Consider the following 6000-nt stretch of genomic DNA (forward strand, 5'->3'; position numbering starts at 1 on the left):
CAAACCCGCGGAAATAATACCCATCAGGCCGGATACTCGGTCGAGTATAGGGTATACTCGGCCGAGTATCCTCTACTCGGTCGAGTATTACCCATACTCGGCCGAGTATTCTGGCGAAAGCCAAACAGAATACCCAACACACTTTACTCGACCGAGTAGGCCATACTCGGTCGAGTACCAGCCTATAAAATCCGTAGTGTTACAATCTTCCCCCCTTAAAAAGAACTTCATCCCCGAAGTTCCAACCCAACCTATAAAACATGAACACCTAACACTAACTCCGCCAACCACGCTTACTACATAACCTATCCTCTCGATATAGACTCCCTAATATTATCGAATAACCATAAAATAATGTTGCCAACCTTATCTCACTTCCATAACACTCACTAGCAACTCAATACCAAGATAATCCACAAAATAAGATCAACCATCAAAACAGAATGTTACATTCTACCATCCTTAAAACGAACTTCGTCCTCGAAGTTTACTCACACATATAAACATCCTCACACAATCCGTTACTCTCACTCATAAACATCATACTACTACGAGCACTACCATTACCTGTAAGAAAATCGGCAATCACACAAATCCATTCTTATTCTGTACCAACACCCACACTTGCAATTGCAACCTGTATGACCATCAAACTCTCTTGTCGCATTCTACTCCTCTTAAGATAAATGTTACGCCCTCGTAACTTGCTAATACTAGGTCCTTTGCTATGCCTCCCATAAACCTCATTACCACCGCATGTCAACGATCACCCACTATAACCCCAACACCTACAACCATTCCTATGACCAGGACTCTCTTTCTTTAACAGTTCTCGTGCCTCAATTATTCGGTACTCCCATAACATATATCATAAAATCCTCAGTATAACCACTACTTCACCTCTTCTACATTACCACCAACCGACATACTTCTATATACTTATACGCTCATCTTCACGATCTAAACTCACAAGCCACAATTGTTACACACTCACATCAGCTTTTCAAGTTCATCACTTCTATTACCACAAAACTCACCCTTGACTTAACATGATACTAAGTCCTAAAACTCCGTACTCCCTCTCCCAAGGAAAGGTGCTAAACCACTTGTAGTTCCAGTTCAATACCACACATGCTCCACAAACTCTTGCTACAACTATGCCCACCAATGCCTCATCTAAAACAAGATCACAAGCACTCCAACAACCTGTCACTACTGAGTCCCATCAACAGGATATCACTATACCATGACAACAACGAAAACATATACAACTCTCTTTCATATCATACTCTACCCTCATTCCCAAACTGAAACCGGTAAGAAACAACAACAAACAAAACAACAGTCTACATGTTCAACCAAAACTCACAAGGAACGGCAGCAAACAAAACAACAATCTATGTTTAACTAGTATGCACTTTCGAAAACTCGTATCATAAACATCTCGCCTACTCTACCACAACCGGTGACGGCATCGCAACACCGCCACCAACAGCCGCACCGGAGTGCGAAAATACCCACATCACAACACTAAGTACCGTGCCCGGATCACCACCCGAGGCACCACAACTACACCGATAGACATCACAACATACACAATCCCATAAACACTGACTCAATATAACATCTCGGACAAGAAAAACTTACTCAAGACTGCTTTACTAGATCACAACACCATATATCATACGGAATAAATAGACAAGAATCTCATGCATACCATCCATACTTTTTCATGGAATAAACATATATCATGAATACACATGCAAGTATAACCAGTCATGTCAGGCCACCCAAACTATCACTTTTGATCATCATTCCATTAAGTTACCGGATCCAACATATATTATAGAACATTCAGATAACAACATTATAACTATCACACCATACTGCTTCTCGTGAGGTCACAACCTCACACAAACATTTATATACATCTTAGACCCATAATCACATCCAACTAGTCAATCCTGATCACGTAAGTTACCACTTGACAATGAATACCTCTCATCCGGATTTAACCCAGGTGCCTTTCATAACATATCCTCTCATACCCACAATTATCACCCCTCCGATAATTGTAGCCATAACATCAGTACCCAACTTTGAGCGAATACCTCACATATCCACATCTTATACTCCCTCACAACCAAACATACTAATCACCTCCACAAAATCAACCTCATTAAAACAACTAACTTCCCTAAAGTAACATCATCCTCAACCACTAGTGACAATACTATGGCACCAACATCCTTCATGTGACCACTCTCTTACTATCACTTCGTAATATCACAATCCGTTTTCTCTCTTTGGTTATCATTCCAAATAACGAACATCCAATCCATCAACAAGATTTACCTCAACATTATTCCCAATTCTATCCTTTATCATATCGTTACCTAACTCTCCACCAAAATCTCAGATCGTGCAAACACTCTACAAGCTCCTTATTCCCTTAATACCTCGAAAATCACGGCTAACACGTCGTCCTGCTCTTCTATATAACCATTAACTCACACCCTCTAGTGGGGATATCGTACATTTCATAATTTCCTACCTTCATGCTCCTTAACTCCGGTCAACGTTCTCTCAACTTACTTCCATCCCTCTTTCCCTCCTTTTACTCAATAATGCCAATTAATAAGTTATCTCCTTCAGTGGGTGCTTATACTAGCAGTGGCAGAAGTGCAGGGGCAAGACTGAAGATGCATACTCATTACCTTCTCTGGTCTGCCTGCTTCTATCATATCTGGAATCAGAGGAACAACTCGAGGGTGAGCATGATCCTTACTAGGCCTGAAGCTCTGGTTTTGCAGATCAGGGAGGATGCCATGAGAAGGATCAGGTCAAAAATGGGACGAACTGTAATGAATGATGAAAGGACTTGGCTTTAGAAATGGGGCAATGTAGTCTAGTTTTTTTGTGGTAGCTTGGTTTAAAATGAAGGCTGTTAGGGGGACTTCAGCTTGATTCAGCTGGTTTCTCCTCTCATGTAATTTGTACTTGTTTTGATATCTATATATATATACTCACATTTCATCAAAAAAAAATAAGTCATCTCCTTTCTGTTTCTACCTAACTCTTTAGTCATTTGTTTATTTTCCATAGCTCCACAACTCTAATTCCATTAATTCATCTCAATATCTTATCATTCTTCTTATCATTTATCATCTCTCATCTTGCTTCACACTCACCCTTGTCACCATCAAGTCCGCACACTAACAGTTACTCTTCAATTAGTCGTATCTCCCTTTCGCATCTCTAGAAACCAAAACTCACTTCATACCGTTTGTCCAAAGAATTACACACTAGGCTCACCCCTTTGATATTCCAACTTCCCAAACTTAGCCACTATCTACAAATCCACATCGCGACATAACTGCCTTTAAGTTCACTATATACCTCTCTTTCCTATCTTCTTACAACAACCTTCCATTACATATATCCTTAAGCAACTCTATCCTAGCTGTCTTCCTCCATAACTCCTTACACATCCAAATATGCCACTATTCGTGTCCCTTATCTCAATCTTTCATTCTCATGCTTCTTTACACTTACATCACCCTTGTCCATATACACTTACTTTTATACTACTCAACACACGACTATATCACTCATCATATCTTACAAAACATGCTCTTTGCCTCAATTAGCTCACATTCTTCCTTTTTCTTTTTCCACTATCTCTCACATGTCTTCGTTATCCAACACATGTCCCTCATAAGCCGGCATTCTCCCTATCATAGTATTTGGTAACTTACGTATCAAGACCGTCTCACATATAAAAGAATGCGTTAAGACTCAAAACATACATGTGTATATACCCTACGACTCAAAACAATGTAAAAACATAGCCACCGGCTCAAAACAAAAGTAAGAAGAAAGCCACCGACTCAAAACAAAAGTAAGAACAGAGCCACCGACTCAAAGTGGCCATCCAATAAGGTACTCGGTCGAGTACATAACATACTAGGTCGAGTACAAGGTACTCGGTCGAGTAACTATATTACTCGGTCGAGTTTTCGACTCCGAGAAAAACTCAATTGTCGCAGATGGATTACTCGGTCGAGTATTGGGAATACTCGGTCGAGTAGACCTTACTCGGTCGAGTATGAGACTAATCGGCCGAGTTCACGACTCCAGACGCTAAACAGTATTATCACAGAGAGATTACTCGGCCGAATATGGAATACTCGGTCGAGTATAAAAGATACTCGGCCGAGTAGGGACTACTCGGTCGAGTATCGGCGCAGTTCTCAGCACCGACCAGTTTTCGTAAAACAGTCATATCTCCCTCGTTACTAGGTCGTTTTGGGCGTGTGACCTATCGTTAGAATCGTAAGAAGACAAGCTATCACCTCAACTTGGAATCACAGAAATATCATTTCTAGAACTAGACTTATGACAGTTTTAAAACAACCCTTCCGTAATCGTTCTTTCTACAAATCAAGTTTCCTAAGCCAAAACAACTTGAACATACATAAGGCAACAATAACAATTCAATACTTCAAGAAACCAGTACATAGAGGCACTTTTATCATAATCACATTAAAATTAAGCACGACATTCATATATATAGACGCATGACCTTAAACACATGCTTCTACCAACAATCAAGCATTAAAATCATCATGTTCAGATGCACATGTACCACTACCATACTTCATGTTCAACATTGTATTAAACAGGTAACATGATCACATTCTTCATGCTCAATATCAACCAGATACAATTTCACAATTCACCTTTCATATTTTACCATGTTCCAACACTTAACATGCCAACATATTCATGCTCAAAGTTTGACATCAACAATCCTCGATGCATCTTTCAACAACTATCACATTCCACTTCTTCCATCATTTCATCCAACCATGCACAAGATTCAAACTATAGATATCAAACTCACATGACTCAAACATACAACGCTTTCCCCCATGTGACCGGCTTGAGATCGTAAGGGCCTTAATGCGACTTCGGGACGTCTCCCAGTCTTTGCGGCGACTCCAAACAACTCTCCCGGGTTCATTTTATTTAGACTCCCTAAGTTCATTGGGTTCATTTGTTTTAGGTGCCGGAATCGTCGGCTCTGATACCACTTTGTAACACCCCCTCATACCAAGGTACCTTACCAAGGACTACCCTAGCATGAAAGGCTGTTACCATCTCGGTTTCCCGAGGTTAGTATATCAAAGTTACAATTTCCAAACAACATTTATATAAAGTATAAAGAGTTAGCGAATACATTATCTCAAACCAACTCAAACTAAAAGGGTAAGTACGTCAATACAACTGAAATCATTGCCGGCTAAACTCGTAACGGCGGAAACTAGACTCGAAGTGATGTCTCCCCATGTTTGTCCCATAACTAAACATCTGCATTACCTGTCATATCTGCTCACCATCCCCGAATGGATCACCGCAGTTTTACAAAACAACAACACGGGTCAAGAATCGCATAATTCAAATAAGACAAACAAATAGCGTAACCGGTTGATCATCCTCCATCCCCGGTCTCCCGATTTCACACATTAACCGACTACACACCGAAGTGTGTAGCCCCGCCATTACCCATCGCAACAGTAATCCTCGCCGCCAGTGATGGGTGACCGCACCCATCCCCACCTAGTCCAGCTCATCAACGAGCGACTAACAATCCCTGTCCCTTAATGTGCACATCCCCTCCCATGACGGGTTCCACGGAGGGCGAACTAGGGTGTGAAGCCACTCCCGCAAGTGACTCCACCACAATCACACATACCACAAAACACAAATCCACAATACCACCACCGTCACAACACAACCACATCACCACCATCACCACAACACCAACAATCCGATGATCAGCAGACAACAATCATACACAATACAACAAATATCTCAAATCAATTACACAAGAACTGAGTAGGGAAACCCTACCTTTTCGCAATCCGCTACGCTGTAATCAATCATACAAATGCACAACTAGTAACACATCATCACCTACAACAACTATAATCAACA

Source organism: Silene latifolia, chromosome 2 (genome assembly GCF_048544455.1).
Source record: "Silene latifolia isolate original U9 population chromosome 2, ASM4854445v1, whole genome shotgun sequence".
In the NCBI taxonomy this organism is placed as follows: Eukaryota; Viridiplantae; Streptophyta; class Magnoliopsida; order Caryophyllales; family Caryophyllaceae; genus Silene; species Silene latifolia.